The sequence below is a fragment of the Perna viridis genome, chromosome 6 (genome assembly GCF_037379345.1).
Source record: "Perna viridis isolate PV_CMFRI_1.1 ecotype Kerala chromosome 6, ASM3737934v1, whole genome shotgun sequence".
Taxonomy (NCBI): domain Eukaryota; kingdom Metazoa; phylum Mollusca; class Bivalvia; order Mytilida; family Mytilidae; genus Perna; species Perna viridis.
The window spans coordinates 6,222,109-6,242,346 of record NC_142450.1 but is presented as its reverse complement, the minus strand read 5'-3'; the positions used below and the strand labels follow the sequence as shown (position 1 = coordinate 6,242,346).

The window sequence follows — 20,238 nt, the reverse complement described above, 5'->3', positions numbered from 1 at the left end:
TTATTTACATGATCATTATATTATGTGTTTTGATTCTCTATTACATATTTTTCAGCTGTAGAAAATATTATGGCGAAGAAAGTACATACCATTGAAGGTGCAAACCTTACAGTAAAGAAATATATACAACATGATACATATCCTAATAAGAGTCTTGTTAAAGGATTACCGGACAATGTAACAGAAGAAGAACTCATCAACTACTTGAAGGCAGAACAAGACTGATTGAAACTGATGTACAGACGAGCGTCAGATACAAGAATACTGTTGTAATAACATTTGACCAAAACATAAGTATGCATTTACATTATGGAATATTTGCTTAAGGATTGTTTTTTTTTTTAAATTTAAGACTAGACTATGCAAAATAGGTTTACGCATCATAAATCTGTCCTAAATTTGGTTATGCGTGCATAACTTGGTCCAAATTTTAAAAAAAAAATCCTAAAAATTTAATATCTTACAGTATATGTTATAGTCATAGTTCAGGTTTGTACCTTCATCCTAGCCCTTTCCGGTATGGATTTATTTTTATTTCGGACTGCAAACAGTTCAATGTTAATGATGTCTCAGAACCAAGATAGTTTATGGTATCTTATTTTGCCGAGATGAGAAATAAACATTTACATCAAATTATCTAATAACATAGGCAACGTGATTTCGGTAAAGCGTATAAGTTATTCACATATCCAGCAGTTTGTATGTTTTAGGTTTATTGCTAAAGGACAAAACTGATATTTTAACGTGACTTGCTAAGTAACAAATACTTTGAAGGATAACTGTATTATAAAGAGAATGTCGAGTGAACAACTAAGTATATTGTCACAATGCTTAAGTCAAGTGGTTAGAATCAAACAAATTGGAGTAGAAAAATTGAATTTCAACAACTATGTCAATGTCTTCTCTTTTAAGATGTTATTACGACACAAGAAGCATGCAACAACAAGCCATTAAAGAAAAACCGCATTACGATGAAGCTTGTTGGCATCAGCAACTGCATAATTGTCACGGGCTTCAACGAGAAAACAATCGAAAGTTCTCTTGAATACTACTTTGACAATAAAAGGAGATCAGGTGTTGAACATGTAGAGAGCATACAGATGGGAGAGGGTTTTTGTTTAATCTACTTCCAAAACCCTGAAGGTATTGCCAATATCAAATAAGTATTTTTGCAACATTTTAATCGCTAATTATTCTTTATGTGAAGTACCACGAACCATGCTCAGCTCTGTAAATTGGAATGAAACATTTTAATTTTATGATGCTGTGAAAGACTATGTATACAATGGATAAAACTAAAACAGTATATTATTGATTCATTGTCACAGTATGTAAAGATTAGTTTCTTTAATAAAAAACGTATGGAGGTTTAAAAAAGGTCAATGAGTGTCAGTCCTGCATGCAGCTAAATATTGTCTACTATATATGAGAATTATGTAGTGGCACCGGCAGAAAAAGCCAAAAATAACATGGCTATTTTCAGCAGCACGCTTATTATTGGACCTAGACATAAAAATAATAGCAATAACAAGACCTATACTATTACCACACTCTTAAATGAAGGCATTGTGAAAAACCATATATCTGTGCTATATCTATCCCTTTTTGTCTCTCTACTTAAGACGATGATTATGATCTACCATATATGCACTTAATTCTATAACTCCACATGAATATATACAAACAGTGCTACATCACTGGAACAGAAAATTGTAACACTAAACCTATTTCAAACTTTTTTATTATACTGATAGCGGTAAAAGACGATCTTCAGTCATACCACGATACTTGTTATATCTATTGTGGTATTAATTAAATGTGGGTCATGAAAAACTCGGAAGATCTTACGGAAACCCTCAATTGCCCACTAAACACTGATTTGTTTACCTTGTCATAGCTTTTCTTCTTTCGTCAGCCCAGGATGTGTTTTTTATGAGCAACTCGGCAAGTATTTCTAGAAAAGCGGATATCAATGCATTTGGTCAATGCATTTAATTTTTACGGTTAGTCCGAGTTTCTCATTTACTTGTTTATTTTTTCCTGTATTTTTTTTGTTGTTGTTGTTATTTCACATTCTTTGTAGTGTGTGTCTGTTTTCTCTTTTAAGTCTTTGTCCCTGGATTGCATTTTTTATTTCTGCTATGGCATATAATTTTTTTTCTAGTTTTTGAAAGATTATATTTAATTACTGTCAAAATTTCCGCAGATTAAATGTAACGCTCTTTTGTGAACCATGTACAAATACTGACTAGAAACAGATTGCTCGTTGCGTCAGTATAAATTGATACTGATTTTGTTCACAACAAATGTAATAAAGAATAATTATTTACATGAACAAAAGCAAATAATATCAGAGTAAAACCGATAGCTTTTTTTATGAGAAATTGGAAAAATGATCCTACTGTTTCTTTCTAAATGGTGTATTTAAATTCTAGACGCATTAATAGCTTGCAAAAGTACCCACGTCATTGACAAACGCACACTGAAAGTTCAATTATATCATGAACTGTTAGGACTACCAGAAGGAAGTGTTAAAGGTAATATATAAGAGAAGTAGTTTACATCTAAATATTAAACAAAAGCTTAATGATTGTTTTACTATTCTTTAGCTACTAGCGACACCATATAAAGTCACCGACAGATATCAAAACTAATGGTTATGTTTGTTGGCTTGTATATTTGCGTTGTTTTGTTTTTGTTTATGCTGCTCTTTCTGACTGGTTTTATTGATTGTTATACTTTTGTCAATGAAAAACACAGTTGTCAACGAGAGTGATATATTTTCGTCTATCGTCACTTTGTAAATTGGATACATGTTCAGTTTAATACTGATACACGTAAAGCTCATATTACTTTCCTTTTGAGTGCCATATTTCGGTGCATTCTGTATTTAAGTGATGATAAATATATCAAACACTTTATGGAAAGACAAAACTAGTTTACAAAACATACATTTTTTTAAATTTTGATTTTTTTATTCATCGTACTGTGTATGACTACTTTAGCCTTTGACTACTAAAATATTTACTAACTGTTTTACATTTCTTAGTATATTATATACTCAATCATTGTTACAACACTTTTTTCTGTTTTAGCTACAAAAAATGCATTTTTATTTTGCAACTAACTAATTTACAGTAACATTATTTCTAGAATAGTTGAAATGAAAAAAAAGTCTCCTGTTTACTGATATGTGTTCGTATACTCTCTTTCTCTTTCAGATTCAAGTAAAGAAAATATGATATTAGTGACTCACCTACCAAGAAAAACTACAACAGAAACTTTGATACTTTTTTTCGAGAACACAAGACGCTGGCGTGGTGGAGAGATAATTGATATCAAATTCAATCCTGGCGAAAAAACTTCTGTGATAACATTTAAAGATGGTTATGGTACGCTTTATTTAAATTGCCTAGTTTATTTCTGGAGTAAGCATGTTGTATGTTTGTCTTTTTGTTTACCATTCATTTGTCTGTCAACAAGTTTTTACACCGAATCTGCCCTTCTCAACATTCGTTTTTGATGAAATTTGAAGCTTAGGCATCACTGCTGAAGGTTGTATAAAGATAATATCATGACGATATGTATATTTATCGTACATCATGATGGGATATGGTGTTTTTTATTTATTCTTTATTATTGCTTTCAAAATTATATCTAAGACAGAGTACACTATTGTCCAAACGAGTGCAACATGCCCTCATTGATATATAATTAAAAGTTAATTAAAGCAATTACTGGAAAATTTTCTACGTATTTAATCTTAATTTATTATTTGTTTTTAAGAAGAATTAGCAAGCAAATTCTTGCGAAAGGAAACAAACGCACAGAATTTACCTACATATGTATATCTATATATATTGTTGCTTACATATTGTAATGCTAGCCAACTAACTAATACAGTATACTATGTGCATCTTCTTCGTTATCGATGTGTAGACTTGAGAGTTATACATCAGTAAACGATACAAATATAGTTTGATTTAAGAGGTCGTTGCCAAATAACGAATCATAACATCGTTAGAACTTGTATTTAACTTATACGTTATTACTTATTTCAGTGGTTGAAAGAGTTCTTTCAAAACCATCGTTAGACTTTTTGGACACAAACATCAAAGTTGCACGTTACACACATGCATGTCATACTACTTCAATTGAACCGGTTCGATTGGTATCCTTTGCTGTAGATGTTTCAGGTGTAAAGCCCTCCACAGATAAACTAAGTGTCCATTATTTGAAAGTAAAAATGGAGCAGATGAAAACATAAAATACATAGAGTTTTTAGAAAACACAGAAACCTTCGTTATAACTTTCGCATCTGAAGATTGTGAGTATCTGCCGACAGTCTTATTTCATAATTTAAGGAATATTAAAAGTCAATTCAAATAGCCAAAATATTTGCAGATATAGGAATTGTGAAGAACAACACACACAAAAGTAACAAGCATGACAATTAAGTTATGTAAAATATCGATTTACATATGTTGAGATCTTCATCTATTTATTTTTATATGTGGCAACTTATGTTTTATAATAAATGAAGATCGGTCCTACCTCCAATAGAATTATAGGATCTATATCTGATATCAGAAATATCAATAAGCAAGAGGAATCAAGGGAACCAAGATTCTAGCGGAATTCAAAGAGTAATCAAGGGAACCAAGGTTATAGCGGTAATCAAAAGAATGTAATCCAGGGATAAAGACCAGACATGGAAAACAGACATACACAACAAAGAACATAAAGTAACTAAAATCATACATACAAAATAACAAAAGCAAAAGAGCAATTCGGGCTCCACTAAAAACTGGGAGCATGGACCAGGTGCACCGGTAGACTAAGCGTCCTCTGCTTTTCTAGAAACACCCGCCGAGTGGCTCATAAAAAGTCAAGTCCGAGGTAGACAAACGAGGAAAGGAAAACTATGTTCATGATGACGACCATAAAATTTCTGTAGTGATGACCTCAATCTTGTAGCAACATAACCCTGTTCCAGAAGCCTATTTGTTAGAGTTCTAGCGCGATACAAAAAGTCTGCGTAGTTTCGGCAACTCTGGCATATCGTATGAGTTGTGATACGAACATTCCATACGCAGGTGCTGAAGGGATGTTGCCACAGATGAAAGAAAAGTTGACAATTCTGAATGAAAAGTCATCACGTTTGTCGTTAAGTTTGGTCAATAGTTTTCCTTTACCATCGATTTCGAAGTGAAGGTCACTATATGAGGCCGATTTGACAGTGTCTGTAGTATCCTTGATCTCAAGTTCTTCGTATCGAATCCCCGAAAGTCGGATTGTTTAAAGATAATACCCCATCTATATAGCGGAAACTGAGATTAAAGGATCTAGCTAAACGATATTGACTTCACAGTGTCTGTAGTATCCTTTATCTGAAGTTCTTTGGGGTAGATGCGATATATCAAATCCCCGAAAATAAGATCGTTTAAAGATAATACGTCATCTATATAGCGAAAACTGAAATAAAGGATCTAGCCAAACGATATTCATTGAAAAGAATGAAATCCAGCGACAAAATCCAGAAATGGGAAACAGACACACACAACAAACAACATAACATAAAGAAAATTATACATACATAGTGACGACAGTTAATGATCAACTCTGACTCCACTTAAAACTGGGAGCAGGGACTAGGTTCACCGGTAGGGAACCGAGTTGCTCATCAAAATTTAAGTCGAAGACGAAATAGGAAGAGAAAACTACGACACATTGAAGAAATTAGTTTCCATGGTGCCGATGGATACACCGTATTGATTCAGTTATGCATGATTTCGATCAAAGAACTTTTGTAGTGGTAAATTCTTGTAGCAACATAACCCTATTCCAGAAACTTAATTGTAAGAAGTCTAACGCGAAACAAAAATTCTAGCATAACGTGCGAGTTGTAATATGAAAACTGAATACGTAGGTGCTTAAGGGATGTTGCAACAGATGAAACGAAAGTTTAAAAAACGGAACGAAAAGCCATCGTGTCTGTCGTATATCATTGTCAATAGTTTTCCTTTGCTATCGATTTTTAAGTGTAGGTCAACATATGAGGCTGACTTCACAGTGTCTGTATAATCATTTATCTAAAAGTTCTTTGGGGTAGATGCGATGTATCACATCCCAGAAACTAGGATGCTTAATACTTATCTTCATAGAGGAAACTGAGATCACTGGATCTACCTAACGATGTTCCTTCTTTTGGACACGACCAGCCATTAAGAATGCCGACCATTTGTAAAAAAAAAAGCGTCCACCACACTCGACTAATATATTGTCGATAAAAAATTCCAGCATTTTGAAAGCATCCTGTTCTGAACAATTGGAAGATGATTTGGAATTATATTTTACAAAGTATGAGGAATACATATTTTGAATGTTGGTGTACCGTCGTTTTTTGAGTAACAATGATGTGTAATGTTTTTGAGTCGGGATTTTAAGTAAATATACAGTGAGTTGAAAAATCATAGGTTTTAATGCTCTTAAATTCTGATAATAATATTGAATTTTGGTTTTCCAGAAGATCTTCGAATTTTTTCATGATCCACATTGAATTAATACCACTACGGGAGTAACAAGTGTCACAGTAGGACTGGGAACCCTCTTTGACAGCTGTGAGAATAGAAGTTAATAGTTTAAAAAAAATTCGTGGTACGTTTTGCAGATCCAGCTATGTAGCGTTGTTTGTAAGGATTCTTGTGGAGTAAAGGAATCCAATACACAGACCGTAGACCACAATCATGGCCTTTGATAGAGAGACCAAAAGAGCATAGCACAGATTTATGGTTTTTGTCTAGACTGTCTCTTCTTTGGAGAGCGTGGTTGCATTATAGGTCTTATTAGGGCTATTATTTTTCACCTCTACCTCTGATGATAAACATTGGATGTAATACTTTTTGCAGACAAAATATTTTTTTTGGGGGGGGTGGGGGGGGGGGGGCTTTGTCTTCTGATATGATAACATATTTGTCGTGTATTGTAGACAATGTTTTTGCTACATCATGTTCTTTGAAAATTGATGTATCATTGACACTCATTGACCAACTTGAAACTTTCATAAGTTTCACAATTAATGACCTTACACCCTTTCCCCAACTCTGACAGAGAACAAATGATTTCTTGCTCTCGTGTTATCAATTTACTTGCATAATCCACTAAGGCATCAATAAGAAATTTAAAGTTATAATTCCAATTTGTGGAGCTTGGTTCACGGTATTTTAAGAAAGGATCTTGCGGATTCGTTTTCGACGATGTTCCAGTCTCCTGTTATGACTTGACCGAAAGTACCATATTTGAATTGAGAGTTTTTTCACCTTTCCTTTATCTGTGGCTACATCCCTCGTATGGAGTTTTCATATTACAACTAACACGTTATGCTGGAACTTGCCTTTACCACGCTGACTTTTTGTATCGCGCTAGACATCTTACAATTAGACTTCTGGAACAGGGTTATGTTGCTACAAGATTGAAGTCATCACTGCAGAAGTTTTATGGTCGTCATCATGAACTCGTGAATCGTTACGGTGTATCCATTTGCACCATGAAAACTGATTTGTTCAACGTGTCATAGATTTCCATTCCTCTTTCATCTAACCTGGACTCGATTTTGTATGGGCAACTCGGTGGTGTACTTTATAGAAAAGGAGACGACGCTTACCCTACCGGCGAACCTTTTTCATGCTCCCAGTTTTTAGTGAAGTTCGAGTTGCTCATTTACTTTTGTAACTATGTGTGTATTATTTTGGTTATTTTATGTTTTTTGTTGTTTGTGTGTCTGTTTTCCATTTCTGGATTTTGTAATTGGATTACATTTTTTTGAATTTTACTAGAATCTTGGTTCCCTTGATTAGATTACCTCCTTACAGCCTTTAATTTCTCAATCTTGAGGTCCTGCAATATTCTGTTATAATTTGAAAATTTTGGATGCATAAGGTTAAGAATAGGAATATGAAATAATCGGTATAGATTTGTATTTGAAATTCAGTAGAATTTTGTTCGTGACGTTTTCGTGATGGAGGGTGTTGGACAAATTAATTGCATCTATACCTTTGTTGACAAACGGTAATGGAAGTAATGATCGCTTTTCGTAATCTTGACCTTTTACAGAAACTGGTTTAAAGAGTCTGTACAAACCAATATTAAAAATAATGGCAAAATATCTGCAAAAAATTAAATCAAGATAATTCAATAAGAAGCAAATCAACTTGTTTTCGCTGATTAAAAACTGCACGAAATTAGACCTTAAGATCCGTTGTCACTATGCAATGTCTGTTGGTAGTATATAAAAAACAATTAGTTCGAGTCTATCTCAGGCATTTTTTTTATTTTGAGCTAACTTTGAATATTATGAAATTCTTAGGCTCAAGTTGCAGTTTGGTTGAACTTTTACTTTTTAGTTTGTTTCTTTACGTTTCATTTTTGTTTTAACAGATTGTGCCATTGTATAATATTTTGTTTTCACATTTCAGCCGCAGCAAATATATTAAAGAATGAACATATTCTTGAAGGGGCAAAACTCATAGTGAAGAAGTACATACCTCGAGAAATATATCCTAACAAGCTTCTAGTTAAAGGGTATCCAGAAAATGTGGCAGGGGAAGAATTATTAAGCTACCTCAAAAACAGAGCTAGAGTTGATGTGACTGGTGTTTTGTTTAGTGCAAGATCTAACGATACTGCTATTATTATATTTGATGACAGAATAGGTGTATAAATTGTTTTTTAACTAATGATGCAACTATTTCTGTTCAGTTGTCCTTAAAAGTGGACAATCATACCGTCATAAACCTGTTAAATGCTGGACCTGCACTGATACGACTCAAAAATCATAACACTCCTACACTAAAACAGACGATATGTCGATATCAGGATGTATGTTCGTCCTTTAATTCTTTCGTCGGTCGAACTTTAATATCCTTAATTCCTGAAAAGAAGAATTCAAAAGATGGTCCACCGCCACATTATGTGAATATGTGGATATAAAGTTGTATTTAAATAGTGCTCAAGCTAAAATCATGCAAAATATGATTCATGACACATTTTCATTTTTGATACTTCTTGGAAATTTTATAATTACTATATATTACCGTATGATTTTTGTTATAACCCCTCTTCATAGGAGATATAAATTATCAGGACTGTACTATATAATTCAAAATCAAGGGCGATACATCTGCAAATGACACCGAAAAAGTATTGCATTTCCAATGTAAATTATCTCTTAGAATATACAGAATAGAATGAATGATTATATATTACAAGTACGTCATAAAGACCAATAAAACTTAATGACAAAGATAAAATTGTGTAGCTAAAAGACTAAAGAAAGTCAATCCAAGAAACTTTCCTTTGTTCATACATTTTGATCATCCTTTGTTAGTTTAATTGTTTTATGTGTAAACCGGATCAGTTTTATGCTCGAAAGCTCCTGTAAACTATTATATGTACCGAGCACCCTTGATAGACTTATGAAACATTCAGCAAAGATTATTAAATAATACAAATTGCAGCTGTTTTTCCCATTTATATTGAAATATCACCTATTTCATAGTTATATATTCCACAGTTTTTCTTGCGTTAATTGAAACATCATTGATAATAAAATGTATTAGATTATGTTGCTAAAATACATGTTTGCATTTATGAGGTTCACTTAGTAAAATAGTTTTTGTTTTACTTTAAGATGTGGCTAAAACGCAAGAAGCATGTGATAAAAAGCCGCTCAAGAAAAAACGCTTAAAGATTAAACCAGTTGATGTGTCAAATTGCATTATTGTGAAGGGTTTTAGTGAAAAAACTACTGAAAGTTCTCTCGAATACTACTTCGACAATAAAAGAAGATCAGGTGTTGAACACGTGGATAGAGTACAGATGGCAGATACTTATTGTTTAATCTACTTTCAAAACCCTGCAGGTATTACTTATACAGCATATAATGGTTTCAATTGCAAAACAAGAATAGCTTAAGGCGAGCGAGGTATTAAATTATAAATATTCGTCAGAATTGGACAAATCTATGAGGCAGTATATATTTTGATATGTGTGCTCTTCATTTGAAGAAGATAAAAGGTTTTGGGATGTGTTTTTTTCGCATGATTTTTTTTACTGCCGATATGAATTTTCCCTAACATTTATTTTGGGCTTTACATGGCTTACTGGTTATTATTTATCAACAATATTCAGAGAAGTCCATCTACCAAAGGAAAGGAGTTTTTATGAAAAAAATTCAAAGCAGTCTAGTACCAATCTTTATCAATAGAGTTTAAAAGATATTTTTTACGCGTCTGTATTTTATTGTACATTAAAAACCTGGGATTTAGTCCAAAACAAAAACTACTTTTCAGAAAATGTGAGTTACGTTCAATCATGTATTTGATCTTTGTTATCAATGTGGTACCTAATATTCAGATTAGTAGTACACTTTCGATTTTATGGATATTAAAAGGGAGATCAAAGTCATGCATTACTTGGTGCTTGTTTATTCTGCTATTTCCTTTCTTCACGGTCATATCGTACCCTTAATTTTATTCGAAACTATGCAGGATTCTGAATTGTGTCTTCTTGGAAGAATATTTGCTTTAGGCGAGAACCTTCTTTAACATGTATAATGTTTCAAGCTGATCGGATGAGGCTTTCTACATATTTTCGTTTTAATTTTATTGCTATGCTTATTGCCAATGTAATTGCCTTCGTTTTGGTATTGCTATTGACTTTATAATTTATCATTTATTGTTCTTTTAACGCAATGATGCTACCTTATACTTCAAAATTCGCATTTGTACTACTCATAATTTCTTTTGTAAGATGGTATCTGATTGTTTATTAATGGTTTTGTTTATTTATGTATCGTGTCTACTTATATTTTGTGGAAATGTGCAAATTACAGCACGATTAATACAAGATTGTGTTCTCTTGTGATATTTGTTGCACTAGTGTAATCTTGCTCACCTGATTAATTTTGACTACTATGTTATACTATACATTTCATTAATTATGAAAAAAAGAAAATTATATAGCATACCTTGATCTTTCTCTGTTTTAGATGCATTGACGGCATGTAAAAGAACTCATACTATTGACAAGTATACTTTAACTGCTGAGTTATACTTTGAATGTTTGGGACCTCCAAAAGAGAAAAAAGAAGTTCAAATGTCCGCCGAGGGAGAAATGGTACAAGACGTAGACATGAAAACACAACCAATATTTTTAGACGACTTACAGTCGGATAAATTGTCATATCTATTTCGTTTTGAGAAACTTAAAAGTCGAATCCAGGCTAAAATGGATGACGTTTATTCACATATTAAATGGCCACCATCGGAAAACGGATTTATATCTATTGAATGTACATTACAGAAGGGAACGCCAAACTATGATCTATACGCAAACAATTGGGCCGGAAAAGCAAAATGTTGCTTCTTAGAAAGTTTCAATGCATTGCATATTCAGCACCACAACACACCGAATAGCATATGGAAGAATGTTCAATTCAAGTTGATGCTTTTGGATTATAAAGAAGAAAGTGATGTTGATGTTATTTTGTTGAATGAAAAGTGTACCATTTATGTAGTTGGGTCAGGTCTTGCCACGACAAAGATGTCAATGAATATTGTTGATATTATTGAGGAAGAGAACCGAATAGTTCAGAAAGAAACCGAAAAAGATAAAGAGACGCTACCACTTCAAACCTAACAACTTCAAATTTTAGAGGCTCTTTATTTTACGAAAAGCATGTCAAGCTCATTTCCAGCAGTTGCAATCGCCTTTTCGAAAGAAGTGTCTGGTGTAGTGATGGAGGGAGTTCAATCGGATGTCAATGCTATGAAGAGTAAAATGCTAGATCCTATATCAAAACTTTTAAGACAAAATGAGGATGTTCAACCGTGTGTTCCTTTTGGTCTAGGACATGGTTCTATGGTTGCATCCTTCAATACAGAAAGAGGTCAAAGTATTATGGTGTTGTGCTGTGATGTGTCTGAACTAGATGTTGATGCTATCATAAGTCCTACAGATCCAAATTTGTCCTGCAGTGGGGGATTGTCAAATTTGATTGCAGAGGAAGGTATGTAATACAGTAAATGTACAACATCAAAATATCATGCTAAATTAGCTTTTACAACTAATCTCGAAATGGAGTATATATTTGCATTGCAAGTTTACTAAATATTCCATCGTGAAATAAGTTAAATGTCAATATGTACCAAATTTATATTATAGGGATGTTCAGCGGCAAGACAATTTACATTGTAGAAATGCGTTATCAACAAAGTCATATGTTATTTAAGAAAGAAATGGTCCGTTTTTTATAGGCAATCCATAAATCATCACTGATAAGCACACCTACATTTGTCCGACAAAAGCATCAATAAAATCACATTAATAGGCTTTAGTGAAAACATAACATAAAACGTCTTAGAAAAACAAGGTTTTTTATGCAAATGCCAAGATAAAAAGTATTGTCAGGAAGTAGGACGAAATGTAATGAAGTTACTGAATATTTTATTTACTGACAAGAGGGTCAATATCAGAACTATTAAAAACACAATTCAAAGATAAGAAGACAGCACTCGTGAATAAGTTTATTCAAATATGTTTTGCCAATCTAAAAGGATTCTGTTTAAACTTTCAATCTTTGTTGTTTCATTTATAGGAGGTCAAATTATACTGGAAGAATGCAAAGATTATATAAAAAGAAATGGGCCCTTAGCTGAAGTAGAAATATTTACTTCAAGTCCTAGCAATTTAAAATGTAGAGCTGTGATACACGCTGTTGGTTCGATATTGGGCAAGTCGCGATCGACTATAGATGATATTCTAAAGAAATGTGTCCATTCTATATTACTTGAATCAAAGATAAAAAATTCGGATCTGTGGCTATCCCTGCCCTTTGTTGTGGTGCTGCTAATTACCCTCCTGATAAGGCAACAAACGCTATTATAATTTCTATTCAAGAGTATTTCAAGAATACGAAATCGACAGTTAAAACTCTTTATTTGTGTGACATTGCACCAAGAGTCACAGATCGGTTTGTTACCGCTGCCGATAATGTATTTAAAAGAGCGGATGAAAGTCCGGTGAATGATGATTTTAGCCATCGAATTGGATCAGGTATAAAGTGAGATAAACATATTATATGCATGAGATATGGTTAAAAATTATCTGCGTCATTTTAAAGAAATTTTGATGTCTACCAAAAATTAAACACAAATTTTTGTTCTATTTTTGATTGCAAGTATAATTACCTATCTGAGTTTAATGCAGCAGTTAATGAGACGTCATTTAGATGTGAAAAAAAAGCAGGAAACTCCCTGATTGTACTGTTTAAAAGTATGGACAATTAATTGGCATTTAGGTGATGATATATTAGTGTAGCGCTTGTATTTTATTGCAGAGGCAACTCATGTCCCACATATACAACTAGTAATCAAAGACCTTGCTAGCATGAATGTGAGTAAAAATGTGTGAAATTTATATATATTAAGCCAACTGCTAATCCCTTGTTTTACGATATTGTGTTTTAGATATGACTCAAAAGAATAATAACAATATAACTTTACGACAAACATGATGACTTTTCATTCAGAATTGTCAACTTTCCTTTCATCTGTGGCAACATCCCTTCGGCTCCTGCGTATGGAATGTTCATATCAATTTATACGTTATGCCAGAGCTTGCCGAAACTACGCAGACTTTTTGTATCGCGCTAGAACTCTAACAAATAGGCTTCTGGAACAGGGTTATGTTGCCAAAAGATTGAAGTCATCACTACAGAAGTTTTATAGTCGTCATCATGAACTTGTGGATCGTTATGGTGTATTCATCAGCACCATGAAAACTGATTTATTCAACGGGTCATAGTTTTCCTTTCCTCGTTTGTCTACCCCGGACTTGACTTTTTATGAGCAACTCGGCGGGTGTTTCTAGAAAAGCAGAGGACGCTTACCCTACCGGTGCACCTGGTCCTTGCTCCCAGTTTTTAGTGGAGTCCGAGTTGCTCATTTACTTTTGTTACTGTGTATGTATGATTTTAGTTACTTTATGTTCTTTTTTGTGTATGTCTGTTTTCCATGTCTGGTCTTTGTCCCTGGATTACATTCTTTTGATTACCGCTATAACCTTAGTTCCCTTGATTACTCTTCCATAATTTGTAGTCATTGTATGTAAAGAATTACTTTTGAAAATTAATTCATAAACACAACTTGATTCTAAATTATCAATTCTGATTTACCATTTTAGTGATGTTTTTATATATGACTAAAAGAATTCTAATATTATTTCCATTATTATTATTCATTATATATATCAAGAATTAATGTTTTGAAAATTGATTCATAAACTCAACTTTGAAAACAATTTTTTTCCAATTTGTTAATTCTGATTAACCATTTTAGTGATCTCAATCACAATAAAGGACATATAACCAAAAAAAAAAATACCATGGGTTTTGCTTAATTTTTCAGTAGTACGTTTTTTTCGGTACAAATCAGGCGGCGGGCGAATCACCAAAATTTTTTTTTGTATGAATCTTCGAATTGCTATCTGAAATTGCACTCATTGCTTTTTGATTGTCAGTAGTTCATATTATAAATTATATAAAAAAACTTCATCATCAAAGGGAAATAACTCTTTTTTTTTATTATTCTATTGTTACTTGGAACTCATCTTTTTACATCCTCTGACACTCCTGATATAAACGGATAGTCATTTCGTACTCAATAGACTATAAACTGTGTGCCCACATTGTCTTATTCGTGCATTTTTGTCTGATTAGAATTCATTTGTTTTTATTTTTGCCTGATTCTTACAGAGTCTAGCACTATAGTACCGATTGAATTGATGTGGAACACTACTGAAATTAGAAAAAAAACAACATCTCATTAGATGTAAAAAAAATAATTAAAACTCGTAAAGACACTTTTGAATAAGACAAGTGGTTAAAAAATACCACTCTTAAAATCAGAGAAATAATTCAATAGTGTTTTTCATTCTAAAGTTATTACTGAGTAGTTTACAAGAATTTTTATTGATAAAATCACTATGAAAATGGTTCGGTAGTATTTTACTCGAAGGACAGGCCACAAAAAATAGAGACTGAATATTGCGCCATGTCCACATGATGCTATATTTACAGAAGATTGTTCGTCACAATTTATAATGTTTTGTTGTTTGTTGTTTGTGGCTTTGCCGGTACGTTTGGTCTGTTTTGTTTTTTTCTTTGCTGCACTACTGTTCTTTTCAAAATGATAATTTTAACCTGTTTTAGGTCGATGTTATTGTAAATACAACAAGCACTGATTTAAGGCTTGATAAAAGTGGATCTGTTTCGTCTTCATTGGTTCAAGTCGGTGGTTCTTCAATTCAGAGGGATTGTAATATGAAATACCGTTATGGTATTAAATTTGGCGATGTTGCTATCACTATTGGTGGGAAATTGCAATGCAAACAATTATATCATGGTGCCCTACCTAGATATGAACGTGATGGTTCTTCTATTAAAGTGAGTATTAAAGTCAGCCACGAAGTACTTTTTTCCAGTTTGGGACAGAATTAGATGATTTTGATGAAAACTCTGAAGAACTGTACATGGCATGAGTGCCAAAAAATACCAAAAATATTTAGAATATTCTTAACCTCCATGGGGTCTTTTATCAAAATCTTTGAAATTGATGACACCACAAACAGTAAAAATATTACTCGGATTTGAATACTCAGTTAAAATCCCGACTTCAAAACATTATACATCGTTGCTTTTCCAAAAAGATGGTACACCTAGATACAAATATAGAAATCTTGGTAGAGATTCCTCATACTTTGTAAGAAATAATTCCAAATCATCTTCCAAATATACAGAGGAAGATGTTTACAAAATGCTGGAGTTTTTAATCGACAACATATTTGTCCAGTGTGGTGGGCGTGTTTTTCAACAAACGGCGGCATTCCAATGGGAACATATTGTGCTCCTTTACTAGCTGACCTATTCCTTCACTCTTATGAGGCTGACTTTATAGCTGATCTGATCAGAAAGAAAGAATATTGTTTGGCTAGATCTTTCACCCTCAGTTTCCGTTATATAGATGACGTGTTATCTTTAAACAATCCTAATTTCTGGGATTTGATACATCGCATCTACCCAAAAGAACGTGAGATAAAAGATACTACAGACACTGTGAAGTCAGCCTCATATCTTGACCTACACTTAGAAATCGATGGTAAAGGAAAACTATTGACCAAACTTTACGACAAACGTGATGACTTTTCATTCAGAATTGTCAACTTTCCTTTCATCTGTGGCAACATCCCATCGGCTCCTGCGTATGAAGTGTTCATATCACAACTCATACGTTATGTCAGAGCTTGCCGGGACTCCGCAGACTTTTTGTACCGCGCTAGAACTCTAACAAATAGGCTTCTGGAACAGGGTTATGTTGCTACAAGATTGAAGTCATCACTACAGAAGTTTTATGGTCGTCATCATGAACTTGTGGATCGTTATGGTGGATCCATCAGCACCATGAAAACTGATTTATTCAACGGGTCATAGTTTTCCTTTCCTCGTTTGTCTACCCCGGACTTGACTTTTTATGAACAACTCGGCGGGTGTTTCTAGAAAAGCAGAGGACGATTACCCTACCGGTGCACTTGATCCATGCTCCCAGTTTTTGGTGGAGTCCGAGCTGCTCATTTACTTTTGTTGCTTTGTATGTATGATTTTAGTTTTGATTTTGTATGATTTTGTTGTGTATGTCTGTTTTCCATGTCTGGTCTTTGTCCCTGGATTACATTCTTTTGATTACCGCTATAACCTTGGTTGCCTTGATTACTCTTTCAAGTTGTGTGGCGCTGGGGTCAGTCTGAATACACTTCTTAACGCTATATTTTAGGTTATAATCAAATATAATATTTACGGTTTATAGTGATATCTATTGAAAATAAGTAACAAAATAATATTGTTCCAAATTCAATTCAAGTTTATTGATATATTTTGGGTCTACTACTTTGAAACATGTCAACGTTTCTTATCCGAGTAAAATACTTTTCAAATGAGTCTTTTTTTTTCAACAAATGGTATGAATTTAAAATCAAACGAATCAATAACAATGCAATTCGTCGAATTTGCTTTCCAGTTAAAAATGAAGCTACATTATTTTTTATTTCATATTTGGCACCATGAATGGAGTGTAAATATGCGAAGTCATCACTCTTACAACTTTTGTCTTTTGACGTTCGTGATTTTAATGACAGTTCATCTATTTCTTTATAAAATTTAAGTAAAATTATAAAAAGTGAAAAGGATGATCTGCTCCTTTATCATATGAACTTACAAGAGATGATGTTCTCTCTTGTAAGAGTTATCAGCAAGCCCTAACCACCTTAAGAGATTATCTTCTCTCATATAAGTCGCAAATAACCTACTTTCGATAAGAGTGACACTTCCAAAGGGTGAAGTTCTCATTTGTAGAAGTAAATCTAAAATGAAAAACGATAGAAGGTATATACTTGTATAAATCATTAATATTGAAACATATATTAACATACTTTATAATAACATCTATATGATATCTAAAAAGTGCATTAAATATCTAAATGCCCGACTGCATTGATTACACACCAAAAAGGTTGTTTTGTGCAAAATTCTTAATTTAAATGCAGACCGCCATTTCTCTTTGCGAAATAATTGCGTACAGATAAGCCATTACTCAAAAAATTCTTGTAAGGTTTTATGTATTCAACTTTATTTCTAACATAAATTCTGAAGTTTCTTGTTAATTACTGAACAAATATTTCTGCTTTTATTAAAATCAACCAGACGAGGCAAAATGGATGAAAATAAAATGTTATGATGATCAAAGTATTCAAGACAAACTCTTAACAAAAATTTATAATCTCTCATAATCTTACAATTTTCTCCATAGATATCATTTGTACCGACGTGAAGAATAAGATGCAAAAACCAATCTATATTTAACTCCCTATTTTTTATCTTCTCTTTAACAAAAAAAGGGCTATTGGGCTTAAACCACGTACAAAAATATTTTTTTAAATGACTACTAACTCAAGTGAAAAAAACTATTCGCTAATTAATGACGTACGTTCAGATTTACGGGTAGATTACAGGTAGAATTTTTATCTATCGTAATTACTAGTTTTAACTGAGAAATTAAAGCTGCATTAGCTGTCATTTTCAAATACATGTGACAGATGTAGTACTAGTGCATATAGGATGTTTCATTTAAAACATTTGATGCACATGTTGCATCATATTTTATTTTTATGAGTGTTTTATGTCTGGTATTTGATATCCACTAATAAAATGCATTAAATACATGAAATAGGTGTCTATATATTTATTGTCTTGCAAGACAAAAAATCGACCTAGATAAGTTCGTGTGCATGTGACTTCTGATAACCTTAATCCGCGCATGTGCTGTAAGGGTCGTTTCTTTAATAACAAATCTGATTGCAAAGCGAAAGTGGTTATTCAACGGCACTTTGACCGACGGATTAAAGCCGTAAAAGGAAAAAGTTTGAATATAATGCAAGGATCCTTTTGAAATTTACGTATTGTGATATACTGCGGCTCAAATATGATCATTACTTACTTGAAAACTAATCAAGAAAGAGATGAAATGAAATAAAAACAAGATACGTGCTTACCTGTGTATCCGTCATTGTATTTTTTTTACAAAGGTTTAAGTATTTTTAACCGTGATAAATGTCCTGTCTGCAATCTTCGGAAAATAATTAGATCAGATCTTCTCTGATCTTTCACAATTATTCTGTAGGTATTATCGACATTAATTGCTTCAATTGCATTACTACAAACTTATTTCATTGAATCAGCAAAATTCAGTAGAATCAAACCTGAACAAATTTTGCAGCTAATGCAGCTTTAAAACTTCCCGTTAATGTATATTTATTTTTAATCACAACAGATCGTACGCAAATTCATTAACATGTGTCTAACTGAGGCTCATGGAAGCGGGTATTCTTCAATAGCATTTCCGTCCCTTGGAACTGGTAACCTCAGATATCCTCCAGGACAAGTAGCTGATATAATGTTTGACACTGTTGCAAAATATTATCAGAACTTTGCTGGTTCGAGCATTCAGATGGTATACTTTTGCTTGTACCACTGTGATCTTACCATTATTCAGTAGAAATAAAACTGTAAAATTTTAAAATATAAAATTTGATATAAAGGAAAGTTTTTATTGACTGTTCCGAGATATGATATCATAAAAAGCATGATTAGAATTTTAATAATAATAAAAATAATCCTAAAACTTTATATTAATCACTTATTAATGACTAGTGATATATGTAGTAATAAGCAAATATACGTATATAAAACTTTCAAAAAATGATTCGAGATATATTTTCTATTTCTTATTACATCAGACAAAGACAAATTATGTATAAACATATATTTCTTAGTCCAGGTGCAAAATTTGGTGTATTCTGCAATTGTCTGTTTATGGGAAAACGATTCCGATCTTTGTGAAGTGTAAGCATTGTTTCCACTAAGAAACTCTAAAATCACTGTCAAAATATTAAAAGGCTATTATACACAATATCGTATTTGTCAATTTTAGTTTGGATAATAAAAACTGAGAGTAGGTTATAACAGCTAAGAGATTTATGTGATTTGTTTTACACATTTTGTTTTGCATATTATTTTGTTTGTACAGGTCTTCCAGGATGACGAAACAAGACAAGTACAAGTACATAAAGCAGAAGGAAAGATAATTTATAAATAGATCCCGATCTGTGCATTCACTTTTTTGTTTTATAAGGTCCATGTAACTTTGAACTATTGTTTTCTTTCTTTGTCTGTTTCAGAATTCGTCGATAATATTTCTTTTAAAATCTTCCATTCTCAATTTATTCAGTCCACTATACGAAAAATTTCCCACAACCATTTTAGAATATTTAACTTAATAGCTTAGCTGATTAAGATACATATAAGGCTGATCAAAGATAACACATGTGTACCAAGTATTTTCGAATCGTATCGGATAAGCTGTAAACATTAAGATAGATTTGGATAAAACTATAACATTGCTGAAAAATGTCAGTTTTTTCTTCAGTTGTTTCTTCTTTCAATTTTTAATATGATATTTAATATGTACGTCTCCTCTTTATTTGTGTGTGTGTTTTAATGCAAATCGCTATTTACAATGTAAACCGTAAAATGTGTAAATAGGTTGAAGTTTGACCCTCTAAAAAAATCAG

The 20,238-nt window shown here is 32.7% G+C and overlaps 1 pseudogene across 1 annotated transcript; it reads left to right on the top strand.

Annotated features, from left to right (window-relative positions):
• Nucleotides 1–927: 927 nt before the first annotated feature.
• Nucleotides 928–19,163, top strand: LOC148613356 (uncharacterized; annotated as a pseudogene). The gene is made up of 11 exons (XR_015923227.1): nucleotides 928–1,143; nucleotides 2,436–2,537; nucleotides 3,222–3,515; nucleotides 4,062–4,327; nucleotides 8,475–8,711; nucleotides 9,689–9,919; nucleotides 11,048–12,067; nucleotides 12,656–13,113; nucleotides 13,397–13,452; nucleotides 15,269–15,502; nucleotides 18,939–19,163. The product of XR_015923227.1 is annotated as an uncharacterized LOC148613356 (transcript).
• Nucleotides 19,164–20,238: the final 1,075 nt, after the last annotated feature.